The sequence below is a fragment of the Accipiter gentilis genome, chromosome 35, assembly GCF_929443795.1.
Source record: "Accipiter gentilis chromosome 35, bAccGen1.1, whole genome shotgun sequence".
Taxonomy (NCBI): domain Eukaryota; kingdom Metazoa; phylum Chordata; class Aves; order Accipitriformes; family Accipitridae; genus Astur; species Astur gentilis.
The window spans coordinates 1628627-1643501 of record NC_064914.1 but is presented as its reverse complement, the minus strand read 5'-3'; positions in this window follow the sequence as shown (position 1 = coordinate 1643501).

The following is a 14875-nucleotide window of genomic DNA, read 5'->3' as shown; positions in this document are numbered from 1 at the left end:
CTGTCGGAGTTGAGAGATTTCTCTACAGGAGAACAAAAATGTCTCGAGCTACTTACTTGGAGGAGTCTGGGGCAGGTAGCTGGGATCTCCGGTCCCGAACGCAGAGGTCAAAACGTTCTGGGATGACCCCTGGGAGGAGTCTTGGGTCGATCCCGGAGAAGAGAGCTTCCTGCAAAAGAGAAGAATCATCTAGGGTAGCCTCGTTAGTCAAGTCTGGGGCTGCTACCTGGGATCTCCGGCCCTTATAAGAAAAGGCCAAAAGACGCTAGGAGACGTCTAGAAGGAATCACAGGGGATCCCGGAGGACAGAGGTTCCTCCAAAAAAAGAAAAAAACCTCAACGGTAGCTTCCTAGGAGGAGTCTGGGGTTTCACCCTGACCCCTTAGGTAGGTAAAGCAGAGGACAGAAGACTCTGGGAGATGCCTGGGAGGAGTCTCAGGTGGCTGTCAGAGTTGAGACATTTCTCTACAGGAGAAGAAAAATGACTCTAGCTGCTCACTTGGAGGAGTTCGGTGCACGTAGATGGGATCTCCGGTCCCGAACGCAGAGGTCAAAACGTTCTGGGATGACGCCTGGGAGGAGTCTTGGGTCGATCCCGGAGAAGAGAGCTTCCTGCAAAAGAGAAGAATCATCTAGGGTAGCCTCATTAGACAAGTCTGGGGCTGCTACCAGAGATCTCCGGCCCTTATAAGAAAAGGCCAAAAGACTCTAGGAGACATCTGGAAGGAATCACAGGGGATCCCGGAGGGCACAGGGTCCTCCAAAAAAGAAAAAAACCTCAACGGTAGCTTCCTTGGAGGAGTCTGGGGCTTCTACCTGACCACTTAGGTAGGTAAAGCAGAGGACAGAAGACTGTGGGAGATGCCTGGGAGGAGTCTCAGGTGCCTGTCGGAGTTGAGAGATTTCTCTACAGGGGAACAAAAATGTCTCGAGCTACTAACTTGGAGGAGTCTGGGGCAGGTAGCTGGGATCTCCGGTCCCGAACGCAGAGGTCAAAACGTTCTGGGTTGACGCCTGGGAGGAGTCTTGGGTCGATCCCGGAGAAGAGAGCTTCCTGCAAATGAGAAGAATCATCTAGGGTAGCCTCATTAGACAAGTCTGTGGCTGCTACCTGGGATCTCCGGTCCTTATAAGAAAAGGCCTAAAGACTCTAGGAGACGTCTGGAAGGAATCACAAGGGATCCCGGAGGACAGAGGCTCCTCGAAAAAAGAAAAAACGTCAACGGTGCAACTGTGCTACTGATCCAGGAAGCTCGTAAGTTCGCCTGAGGAGAAAGGATTACTGTACGTTTTCCACATGATAACTGTTGTGCTAAAACGGAAAGGGGGGCACTGGTTATCCTCTAGCAGAATGCTGAAATACCAAGTGGTGTTGTTGCTGGAACAAGATGATGTTTACCTAAAAACTACTACCGCCGTTAACCCTGTTGCGTTTTCAACAACTGACCGAGTTAAGGGAGAACTGGAACGTGACTGCTTGCAGGCAATCGAAAGAGTTTACTCCAGCTGACTGGATCTCTGAGATGTGCCACTAGAAGAAACAGATTGGGAACTATATGCCGACGGAAGCGGTTCCATCTGTGAAGGAAAACGTTTTATCGAGATAGACAATAACTACTGAGGAGGTACTTGCGTTGCCAACTTTGCCTTCGATGATCTCTGCCCAAAAGGCTGAATTGATAGCTCTTACTCGAGCTCTGGAACTAAGTCAAGGAAAGCGAGTCAACACTTGGACAGACTCAAAGTATGCTTTTGGAGTGGTACGTGCGCATGGAGCGATACGGGGAGAAAGAGGACTGTTATCTGCACCAGGAACCGCCGTTCAGCACGCAGAACAAATACTGAAATTGTTAGAAAGCATTCAAAAACCAACAGCAGTCACGATGATGCACTGTAAAGCACATCCGTTAGGTAAGACCGGTCCTAACGCAGGTAACCGACTGGCTGATAAAGCTGCTGAAGAGGCTGCAGAAAAAGGCATCCTAGCACTAGTTCCAGAGAAAGGTACAAAATTGCCTAAAGAAACTCCAAATTATAATGAAAAAGATGAAGAATTAATTATTAGATTGCAGGCTAACAAAATGAAACAGGATAGGCTGTAACACCGACAGGTTGAATAATAGTCCCACCCACAATAATAAGAGAAATTGCCCCATTGAACATCACAGAGTATACTGGGAAACAGAAAGCGAAATATGACAAAGATTGTTTAAACAATTATAAGGGACGTGAAATGTATATGTAAAATTATCCCCGAACCAGTAATAAGATCATCTTTGGGATTATTAAATAAGGAAATTTTTTAGAAGAATATTAGCAAATTGATTTTATAGAATTGCCTTGAAAATAAGGATATGTCCTAGTTTTAGTTGATATCTTTACTGGGTGGCCCAAGGCTTTCCCTTGTCGCACCAACAAAGCAAGGGAAGTAGTCAAAGTCTTGCTCAAAGAGATAATACCAAAATATGGGGTGCCTGTAAGAATGTCATCTGACAATGGCCCTCATTTTATAGCAAAGATTATGAGACAAGTTGAGCCAAGTATTATCTATGGATTGAGACTATCACACCCCACATAGACCACAAGCAAGTGTGTGGGCAGAGAGAGAGAGAGAGAGAGAGAATGAACTATATCCTTAAGCAACTGTCGAGTAAAATTTGTCAGGAAACCTCACTCCTCACATGGGTTAAAGCGTTACCTGTGGCTCTATTAAGAATCGGAGTATAGCCAGAAGAGAAAGAAAAGTCAAGTCTTTAGGAAATGTTGTATGAAAGACCATATCAAGAGTCCTGTGTTCTGAGTATCTTGAGTGCCTTTGGAGATATGTTTTTAAAAGGTGTTATGATTTCTTTAAGCAATTCTTTTCAAGAACTTTGTCAGTATGTCTCCACAGCTGGACCCTTAGAACTGGACGTAGCAGCGCATCCCTTCCGACCAGGAGATTGAATATATATAAAATCACCGAGAAGTGGAAAGGACCGTATCGAGTCATTTTAACAACACTTGTAGCAGTAAAGGTCTGGGAGAAGAACCTTGGCTTCATTATTCGAGAATAAAGAAAGCACCCAACAAGAAGCTGGAAGTCTAAAGAAACTGTCCCTTTAAAACGGAAAATCTATAAGTAAGTTTCACGTTATCTATTTGGGAGAACAGTTGTGTAAAGTTTATAATGTTGGGGTTGCTATTAGGAATATTGTCGAGGGCAATAATCTTTTTGTGTGTTTAGAGGGTGTATGTGGTTTTTTTGAGGGGTTCTAAACATGAGATAAACAAAATGAAACAATTATTGTTTGAGCTATTCATCTTGATATTAACCGGTTTTGTAATTTGAATTAAAAAAAATAATCTAGTTTTGTAACTGATTCAAAGTTTTGTAAAGACACAGAATTTAACCTCAGTAACAGCCTGCCTTTCCGATTCCAAAGTCAGATGAAAATCTAGTTCCGTGGAGAATACTGACATTGAATTTAGCCAAAACTTGAGAAAAGAGGTAGAACAACGAGAATCATTTTAGCAGATTAAATTGGATGGATTTAAAAGGCAATTATTTTTTTTTAAATTTGAAAGAAGGAATTATAGCGTTATGAATTATAACGTTACCAAACCATCCACCTCACGGACAAAAGAATTAATTTACTCGCCCTTCGGGAGAAACTTGTACAAGCACCCCTCGGGGCTGTCAGCTGCCAAAACCGTAGAGACAAGTGCAAAAAGGAACTTGGGATCATGTTTAAAATATAAAACGATGTTTAGAACTTACTGGAGTTCCAGGATCCTTGTTAGAGCCACCCAGAGTCGGGACCACCTGTGGAAATTTAGACCGGTTTAGACAACCAGAGAAACATCCCACATCCTAAACAGAGCTGTATGAAAGTTTGTACTTGCAGCTAGCTCCTCTGACCCCAAACTCCCAAGACCTTCTCTAGTAGCTAAAGCTCTAAGATGGGGGTGTATTTGTAGAAAGGATAATAATACTTCACATGATCTTTGGTCCCCTCTTAATAACGGGAAAAATTTAGCTTGGAGTTGACGGCATTAAAGGACAGGTGAAAAGTTCAGGCTTAACTGCTTGGGTGACTAGTGATGCTATATGATCCACTCACCTCTTCACGAAGGAGAAAAGCAAATCGTGGTCTTGAGACTTAATAACTCTATCCTCTCTCTGGAAGAAATCTCCCTTGTGGCCTCGCTCGCGGGTGGACCTGGGGAAATGGAAAAGATGATACCTGGCAATCGCCAAGTCTTAGAACTAAAATAAGATGGGTATTAAAATCTGTATTTTGACCCCAGTTAACACCTCTTCCACATCAGATGACTCTTGACATCTGTCACTCATTCAAGGCGGTGCCTGATGCTTCAGTTCAACTTGGTGGTGAGGGGTTTGGTTCCGGGTTTCGGTACCACAGCTGCGGGCCGGGGCTGGAGGAGCCGCAGGTGCGGGCAGTGAGAGGCTGATGGCGACGCCCCCTCCCTGGCAAGGGGAGGGGCTGCCGGGGGAGGAGGGGCTGCCGGGGGAGGGGCCGCCGGGAGCCCAGGCAGGAGCGGAGCAGAGCGGAGCTGAGCGGTGACCGGGCTGCGGCTGGCCCGAGGGAGAAGGTGAGCGGGGCCGGGCGCCCCTCGGAGCACGAACGTCAGAGGCGGGGGTGGCCCGGGGGCGGTGGGGGTGCCGAGGCCGAGGGGGAGCCCTGGGGGCTCACAGGGCGGCTGAGAGAACGTGCGCGCGGGGGTGGGGCGCTGACAGGGTGGCTGAGAGAACGGGCGCGTGGGGGTGGGGGGTGGGGCGCTGACAGGGCGGCTGAGAGAACGGGCGCGCGGGGGTGGGGGCTCACCGGGCCCTGTGGCGGGGCTGCGCAGTCGGCCGGCGGGTCCCGGGGAAAGCCCCGAGGAGGACGGCGGGGTCCGTGTTGCACGCACGGAGCGGCAGCGGGGCCGCGCCGTGCCGGAGCTACCCGGAGCGGCGCTGGGGGCTCGGCGGGAACTGCCGCTGCGCCGGCGTGGGGAGGTGGGGGGGAACGGAAGCGGCGTCCCCTCGGGGTCAGGCAGCAGGGCAGGCTGCCTCCCGGGGCATGCCGGGAGCTGTAGTTTTCGCGGACTCGGCGGCCGGGCAGCAGCGCGGCTCTCGGGCGCGGCGTAGTCCTCGCGGCCCCCGGAGTCCGACCAGGTCAGACTCGGGAGCGTTGCCGGTTTCGCGTGGTTTTCCGCGGGCTTCCCGCTGCGCCCGCTCCCCGACCAGCCGTGCGGACGCGCCTCCCGGGCGCATGCGCCGTGCTTCGCGTTGGGGCAGCCCGGCGTTCGCTCGCCGGCGCAGGCGCCGTCCCCGTCCCCGGAGGTTTGTGATCTTGGGAAGCCCATGTCTTGGATAGCTGGGGTTGTGCCTTGCAAGCTTGTGGGTTGTGGCTTGCAAGCTTGTGACTCCCACCAAGTTCCCAACAAATTCAAACGTAGAAATTGTGCATCGGCCCTCCTCGCCCCCTCCGAGCTGGTCTGTTCTCTGTGGTCACCATTAGTAGCCTCGGTTTCCCACCTGTGGTTCTCCACAAACCCAGAGCCTCGCAGCTCCATGCTGAAGGGAGTGGGGAGCTACACACGGAGAAGGCAGAGGCCCGAGTTTGTCTTTTGGGGATGAGAAGTGGCGAGGAACTGCCATAAATGGGACGCATCCCTGCTTGAGGCATGGCTGTTTCAGCTGTGCACATGGAAAATCCTCAGATACGTTGCATCTACCCCTCCTTTCCATTGACCCCAGGAGAACTGGCCTCCTGTGTCCCCCAAGTTTATTTACTTCATGCTGCAGTGAAGTGGCTATTTTTCTTCTTTTCTCTGAGGATTTTGTGGATCTGGGCGTGGGAAGGACTGCCTTAATGCTGGCTTTCTCAGCCTACTTCTGGGAAGCCAGGCATATCTGCAGATTAGAGCCGGGGGAGTGGCCCAGACGCCTTTTATTCCTCGGAGGGCAGTGGATTTGGGGAGTTAGAGCAAGGCATGCCTGGATGTTGGTCTCCCTGAGGGGGAGGGGCTTTACAGCCAGATGACTGAAAAGCCTCCCCCAGTCACTTCTGGGGAAAGAGTTGGGGGGTGGCTTTTAATGTACCCACGGTATCGATGTGGCAGGTGAGCATACACCCCCCTCTTGGCTGGGGGATCTTATGTGGACGCCTGCTGAGCCAGGGCTGGAAGCCCCTCTGCACACCCTGGAGGAGCTGGGTGCAGACTGGGGACGTGAGGGCAGTCGTGACATGGACACGGAGCGGCAGAGAGTCCTGCTCTTTCAGCAGTTAACGGTGCTACCGCGTGTTCAAAACCTCAAGTGCACCCGTCCAACCGTGCATTCTCTTTCCTGGGGTTTGTTTATGGGACAAATAAACTGCCCAGCACTAGATGAGAAGGTTGTCTGCACTCCACCTCAAATCAGGTGCGTCACCTCTCCGTCGGGAAAGAAGTATGGGGGTGGGCATAAAAGGAACAGTAACTCCAACGTTGGGATTCTTTTTGGCTCTGGGCACAGAGCAGGTAACCACAGCGATACAGAGAGGGAAGAAGGTGCTGATGGGTTTGTACCTTGGACTTACACTGTAGAGGATGATCTGTTCAGGACATCCATGTCATAGAGTAGCTGTTGCATGATTTATACTTGTAATCAGGTTCCTACTTGATAGCCTTAACTTTGCGTGGCTTGCGTATTGAACTTTGCAGTAGTTTGTTTGTTTTTACATTTCCTTAAGGTCTAGGCAAAGGTTTAGAAAGTTAGCAGACTTAAGGATAAGCATTTATTACTTTGTCCTGCCACGTTGCCATTTGAAACCTGTTCTGAGTGTTGGTGGTATTCAAGAAATTGCCGAGATTTCGAGGGTGAATCTGTATCTTTAGGTGTACTGAGCAGAAAAGTACAATGGATCTTTTTAGTTGCCAGATAGCTTTCTTTATCCAGGCGGTCAATTTGTCAAGATCAGGCTGCAGTGTCCAGGGGGCCGGGGAGGGAAGGTTGGTGTTCAAGCTTCTCATTCCTGTCAGCGGTGACTCCGCTTGCACCACTAAGTGGTGCTGTGTACATACGCTTTATTAAATCGGGAGCTGCCTGGGCCTGCCTGCTTGTGTAGTTCGGAGCGGTCCTTTTAGAGAAAATGTTCTTTTGGCTGCATTTGTTCTCCTGTGATACAAAAACTTGACAGCTGTTGGGGGCAACAACTACTTTAGGAGAATTTCTATAAAGTAAGAAATTGCTGGTTTTATTTTGTCATGGTGGGCACAAAATTAACTGATTCAAAATCACGTCCACTGCAGCTTATGCTTCCGTAACACACCACTCAACTGATTTCTATGCGTAAATGTCTTCGGAGAGGAATCACAGGTGCCTGCTGTGACTATAGGGACAAGCAGTATGGGCTCACAGGAACAGAACATGCTTTGCCTTCCCATCACCAGAAGAAAGAGAGAAAGAAAGAAAGAGGTGAAGAAGGGTGCTCAGGAGCAAGAGGCTGCAAGGAAGTTGCTGTACGTGATCCTTTTGCCTTGCTTTATCTGACAGAAAAGCTGCCTTCTGCTAGTTGGGTCTTGGCTTGAAAGACAAGAAGAGAGAGACTCCCCCCCCTCTCCCAGGGAGTGTGCTACTTTTGACTGGCTTGTTCTGACTATGTGATCTGCAATTACAATATTGAGATTGCATGGTGACAGTCTATACCACTGACTCCCTGAGTGGTTTTTCATTTCTGTCCCCGCTTCCTTCTCCAGCTTTTTTCAATATATCAATTTAAAAAAAAAAAAAAAAATTAATAAAAATTTAACCTTACATGAACATCATGCGTTGGCTTTGGCCCCAAACACTTTATTTCCTAGAAATAAGTTGAGTCTTTTCATCAGAATATGTAAAAGATTTCTGGCCACTGTAGTACTATTGTATTGTTTGTTTTTTTAAATAAGATTCTGTCCAGGTTCCAGCATGTGCACTAAATTTCTACTGCAGTAGAAGAGAGTCTTAAGCTGAAGAGAGATTTCATGCTTGGGAGAGAAAAAGGGCAGATCTTGACTCAAAAGTAACTTTTCCAAGGGAAAGGTAAACTCTTTTGTTTCTTTGGGGATTTTTATTCTGATAGCACAAGCATCTTGTTCTCTCAGGATTTTGTAATCTCTGGGAAAAAAACCCTTGGTGTTGTGTCACTTTCCTCCTTCCCTGGTTGTGTTTTTTTCACTCCTTTCAGAGGAAGTGCTAATACTGTTATAATTTAGGAAGACATTTTAACTTTTGACTCGGAGGTCTGCAGACTTCACTGTAAAGACAGTTTCTGTGCATCCAAGTGCTGTTAATCCCTTAAAATACGAAATGAAAGATGTGTAACTTGGAGCTGAGACTGAGTCAGAGTATTCCAGATGGGTCTGGTTTACTTTGCATTCAGTGTTCCTGTAGCCTGTTGCTTTGGAAGGTACAGGTAATAAGCTTTTCAATTGAATAAATGAGCGGTAGTGGTTTTTTGTTTTCCTCCCCTAGAAATGTAGTGCTTGATCAGACTGCACTGACCTGTAGAAGTTGTGGGCACTGTGGTGTTCTCCAGAATGCTACTTGGGCTGCCACTACAAGTAGGCCATTTAAAATAATAACCTTAGACTTTAAAAATACATAAAAACTTCATGATGCTTAAAGTATAGAGCAGAGTAGTCATCAGGTTAAAATAACTTCATGCTTATGACATGCACAGTGATGGTTCCTTTCAGGTTTTTTGGTTGTTGTTGTTGTTGGTTGTTTTTTCTTCTTTAAGATGGCACTGGTTGCAGTGATCTTCAGTTTTACGACACAGCTAACTGTCTTAGTATGGATATGGTTCCTTTCTGCCTACTATTTCCGTTTACTGGCAGACATAGTTAAGATAGCTCTTTGGAGTTGTGGAGTGCGCGTGTGCGTATAGATATATGTGTGTGTGTGTGTGTGAATGTGTATGAAAATAAGAAGACCTAAAGTCCCCTCCCCACATCATTAGCTTTCGCTGCCCTGTATTTCAGTGTTACCAAGATTTTAAAGTGACCCAAGTATTGCTGTTGCAAATGTTTCCATGTTTGTCTAACTATTGTGATGACATAAATAAAAAGAAAAAAATCAAAACACTAAATGTTTTATTACTTGCCCTATAACTATATAGGCGTTCCCTGTCTAATATCGATTTCTTTTTTCAGGATTCACTGTATTTATTTTTTTTTACCCTATGAAACGGAAAGAGATTTCTGGCTTACTGTTGGCTTTTGATAGACGTTTTATCCTTGGGGAATTGCCCACCAATTACTTCATAGAGTTTGGAATTTAACTGAAGGACATTTTGCATGCCCGTGTTCAAATAGCGATGCTAACAGGCCACCATACGGTTCATGTTGATAGCCTTATGGATACTTAAAGGTAGGCAATAGTCTTATTTTTTAATAATGCTTAACCTTTTTCTCTTTGGCATGAACAAGCAAGTCTGCCTGGTTTTGTAGGACTTGCAGCTTTTCCTTAACATCAGACTTTAAAAAGGGGAGAACCAGTAGTATCAGGTACGCAGTTAGGATGGCGATTTTTAAAATACTAAGCTGCGTAACAGTCTCGGGAAGAACATGCGTGACTGGGCGTGAGAGTCTGTGGTACAGCATTACTAACCTTTGCTAAAAAAAGTTTTGAAGAATGAAGCATTTGCTTTATGAACGGTACTTGAGGACGAATTCTGATGCTGCTGCTAAAGTTTATTGAAAAATAGGCACTGATTTCAGTGATGATGCAGGTGTGGTTTCTGTTCATGCCTTAAATCTGAAAAGAAGAGAAGAGAAACCTGCATTTGAAGGAGAATTTTGTATGAAGGGTAATCAAACCAGTAACCTACTTTAAGAACGACTTTAACATATTTGGAGCATCGGTTAAAGGCAAATAAGTCAAGTTTATCATATCCTCCTACATAAGCTGTGACTATTGAATACAGTCAGCAGTCCGCCTCAGAACTTGCTGTTGTGCAACTGCAACGTGTTAAGTTGTAAGACTTCACAGCCACGAGCTGATGGGCCACAGTTCTCTCCGAGCATAAAGCGCTGTAAGTTTTAGTTTCTTGCACAGCAGTGACTCTTTTCAACATTAGTAACTATACAACAGGGTAAAAGGCAAATTTAGTGAAGAATAATGTGTCATTCTCAGAGTAGCTGTTTGCATTTCACCGTGATGCAGATGCTTTCTATAGCGGTTGTGTTGGCACATGTCTTAGAATTCGGTTAATTCTCTCCTGAACTCATTTAAACTTTTGGCTTCAACTGCATCACTGGCAATATGTTTCAGAATAGAATAATTATTTCCTTTAAAAAAAAACGGGGGTGGGGGGGTAAGAAGAAGGGGTGGAGGAAGCGGGGATAAAAAAATCTGTTGTCTGCCAGTGCTGTGGGCTGCTCACTCATTTTTCTGTAGAACTTCTGGGGGTTTTTTGTTGTTGTTGTTGTTGTTGTTCTTCTACCTTAATGCTAATAGGCATTTCTACCTTTTCTACCTTGTTTTTCTACCTAATGCTAATAGGCATTAGCCTATCCTCTGCACCTTTGGTCATTTCCTGAAGTTTGTCTGTAGTTTCCTACATTAGTAGGTAAATGTATCTATTTTACTTTACAGAGTTTTGATAGTTTTTTAAATTATACAAGAAATTTAAGTCTTGGAACAAATGTCTTTGCTTATTGATTTTTGTGAGTAGCTGCAAAAATCTTATTTATTAGGAATGCTATGCAAGAAATAGGTTGCAAGTAACTGTTAGGGTCTTACTACTGCTCGCTGTTGAGAGATCGTGGGAAGTGCAGAGAATTTGTGTTAAAAGTTACGGGCATTTTTCAAGATAGTTTTCCAGGTCTGAGGCGTGCTGAAATATCTTTTTCCTATGATAGTGTGTTTAGTTTCGTTGACTTCAGGGGAACACACAGAATACATTGACTTAAACTAGCTGAGAATCTGATGATAAGGTTTTATACTCTACCTAACATAGTGTTGTGATGACCTGTCCCCTGAACTCAAAATTATGTTTGATGATCTTAACAGGAGGCCGGATCTTTGATCTGGAAATTATGCTGGTAGCGACGTTACAGAATCCAGGCTTGTAACTTCACTGGTTTCTTGCAGCCCCTCAAGTTCATGAAGGACAATAAAGACCCATTCTCTTTTGTTCTTGTGCTATGATCAGGGATGGAAGTATGACCTTGTCAGTTGTAAGAAGTGGCTTAACTGCTGTTGGAGTCTGCTTTTATGCCTGGAAAACCTGTTGATTTGCATGGGTTTGCACAGCTTGTGCTAATGATATGGCTGGAATGAGACAGGGTCTTGTGTAGTCTGCAAGGGCTGTATATGGTCCTGGTTTATAGCTGGGTGGGAGGGATTAGTTCAAGTTACTTCTGATTTGCCCTATTTAATATCTTAAATAGGAGTGAACAGGGTGATTGGAACAGTTTCATTTTTACAAGAGGAAATTTATAAATCGGTTTTTATCCTGTGTTAGAATTAAGATATGTATTTACTGGAGACAACGAGTCTAGCCTGAACACTGAAACAGCTCTGTTTTGGGCACACTATTAGAACTTTTTTAAAATTTTCAAATCATAACAGTCTGTCAGTTCATGCTTGTTGAGTCTGAGACAGTAAGTGATGCCCTTTGAACAGGGAAACATTGCTAATAATTGATATTTGGTTTGTAGACTATACCTTTTGTATGCTCTAAAGTCACCTGTTGTTTCCCTTTCATTTATAAAAGTTCTGTTCGTCAAACCATATAAGCGCATACCTAAATTCAGTGTTAAACTTCCTGAATTGCTCTAAACTATTGTGTTGCTGTAAACTGTTTTGGCTGATAAACCTAAGCGGTCAGCTTGGTATTCCTACGTGTATATGTGATTAAGATGCAATAGCTCAGAACAAGTTACCAGGCAACTGCATGCTCCAGCTGCATAGGAGGCACAAAGCAGCTGGCCCGTTCCTTGTAATCAGTGGGAAAGTACAGATTCTCCTGTGACCTTGGTCACTTTTGTCTATAACATATTAGATAAGAGTATTTTGATACTCCTCTCGCAGTGGGAGAAACACTGCTTGTGTCTGTGCAGTGTGTGAAAATCACTCTACCAAGATGCTTTTATTTCTAAAACCCTTGGAAAAAAACCTCAAAACGGAGTTTTAAAACTTTTATAATCCAAGGCAAACTTCAGGATTTTCATTCTTACAAAGTATTTTACAATTGTGTAACCTTGTAGACTGTACGGAGAATGAGGATCTTGCATGTGACATACTCAAAAGTTTCATTTTCGGTGTTCTACACGCTTCTACTGATCGCAGCGCCTTTGTTTCCTAAGGGCAACTGGCAACAGACAATGCGTATGGGTTTCAAGGCCCTGTGGAACAGAGAAGGTAGTTTGCCAGTGTTCTTACTGCTGTTGCAGACATTGTTTCAGTGGATTGAAAGTGGCACGTTCCAAGTACCTTTTCCTACCATTGCTGCGTATTTATTTTTTTTTAATCCAGAAGAATGTTTCCGTACTTCCCTTCCCTTCCCTATAGGTGCATGTTGATTTACATTGCATGCTATTGCAGTGTTCTTAGTCTACCAGTTACAGATTACTCCTTTCAGTTCTTGTGCATTTCTGAATGTGTATCTACCTACTAAACTCACATTTCTTCAGACCTGATATGCAACTGCTACGGAAGTCAGCTATTGTGCTAGTTATGGTGTTTACCCCGTCAGTTGTTTTACTATCTAATAAGTACCTGATGACAGAGAAGGGGAGTGTCAGAAAATAGACCAGTCAGGTCAGGCTTTACGTTAGAAATGGTTTTCATAAGATTTAAGAGAATGCAGTTTTGGAATAAGGATTTACATACCGCTCCCGGTGTTCTGTTGGGCTGACGTTTTGCAAGAGGCTGAGGTGTTTTACTTTCAGAAGCTGTTTATGTAAATTGGCTTGCCTATGAGTACTCTCCTTCAGCTGTGTGTAACGAAGAAATAAATGTGCATCTCTAGACATGTGCATATGCAGATAGAATTGTAAGTACACAGCTGGGGATGATGCTTGTATTGGATGAGCGTAGAAATACAGAGAGGGACAGCACTGGGGAAAGAAGAACCTTTGAAGATAGTCTAGCGTTGCTCTCGTTCTAGAGGTGAATGATCAACTTTCTGTACCATTCTTGACAAATGCTTGCCTAATTTATTCTTAAACATTTCCTGTAATTATTACTACTGTTGCAAAGATTGCCACATACCCTAAGTTTTTCAGGTTGTAATTTAAGCCCCATGATTCCGTGTAACTGTGTGCAGTGGATGCACAGAAAAGTTCTTCCTTATAGCTACCTTTTAGAGTTTAAACATTGTTCTTTCTCTTCAGTATTGCCCTTTCTAGGTTAAGCGGCTGTTTTTCAATTTATGCTTTGAAGTCAGACTCCTGTACATCGTTGAGCACCCTCTTGGACTTACTGTAGACCCTCGCCAGTTATACTACACCCTTCTTGAAAAGCAGTACATCATCTGGAGGGTTCAGCAGCTAATCCGTGCAAATGTAGCGCGGCAGAAATAATGCTTGGATGTACTACCTCAAGTGTGATGTGTGACGAGGATTCACTGGGCCTTTTGATTAGCAAGAAACGGTACGTAAAAACTAGGTGACAGAAATAGGACACGCAGCTGGCATCCTCGTCTTCAAGCTTACAGTGCAGCTCCGTGGGCTTTGGCTGACTAAAGAAGAGCATGAGGCACAGGAGGGAACTGCTGCTGGATCTTAGTGAAAGGATGGTAAGTCATTTGGAGAGAGGTTTTCAAAGCCGGGAATTCAAGTCGGGTGCCGGATTCCAGATTGCCTGTGAAATCCCTGTGTACTTCCCTCGCTTGTCTAACTTTGTGTTGTATATTGTCTAGCAGCTTTTCTTTGAAAGTTAACAAAGCTACACTTGTGTGATAGGTGATGTAATGATCTCATAACAATAGGCAAAATCCAAGTCACAGAAAACGCCAGCATTTGAAAGAGAGCCCTGATAAATTGCTAGTGCCTTATACCACTGCCACTTACCAGGCCTTCCATGTTAGAGCTGTCTTAATCATTGATGCTGTTTCCTCAGACTTGGAGCTGTAATATCTGCTTCTTGTTTCAGGGTTTATTATGAAGTTGCTTATGGTACTGCCTTAGCCCTTTGGCTAAGAAGAATAGCAAATAATTTGTGGATTATCCGTAGAAGCAGCAGCCAAACAGCATTCTCTTCCAATCAATAGGGAAGAAAGCTGCTGCACCGGTTTGTCTGGGTTCCCTCATACCAAAGGTCTTTCTCACATTTATTGATCCTTTTTGCAACTTGTTCAGGGTCAGTTGATGACAGGAGCGAACTGTCACGTCTTTGAAAAGTGCTTGTAACTGTGAAAAGAGGTTTGTTGACTTCCTCACGTGATAAGTAGACATTGAAGAAATTGCATGTTGCTCATCTCTTAAGTCAGAGACCGGAATTGGATAGATGCTGTGTTACTAGAAAATAAAATACAACTGGGCCCCTTGAGACAGAAATGTCTTGATGAAATCGTGTCATATTATCACAGAGACATAGTGATTGTTTTCTCAACTAACAAACAGATCCTAGGCAAAAATAATGTTTGTTCCAGGTAATTCTGGTCAGTCTCCCAAGGCAGTGGATCTGCTTTGCAAATGAGAAAAAGTGGACCTAAATACTATTTTTGTTCCCCAGTTCAAAATGGGCACAGCAGAGCCTCTACAGTTTTCAAATCGGTAGCAGCTCCTTCGCCTGCTTGTTAGCAGACAGAGCAGAATCTGTACTTTCTCCTGTATGGCTCTTGAAAGAAACTTGGTTGAACTCCTTTGCTTGGTGGAAAAAAAAGGGGGATGTTGGATCAAGTGCAACTGTAGCAAA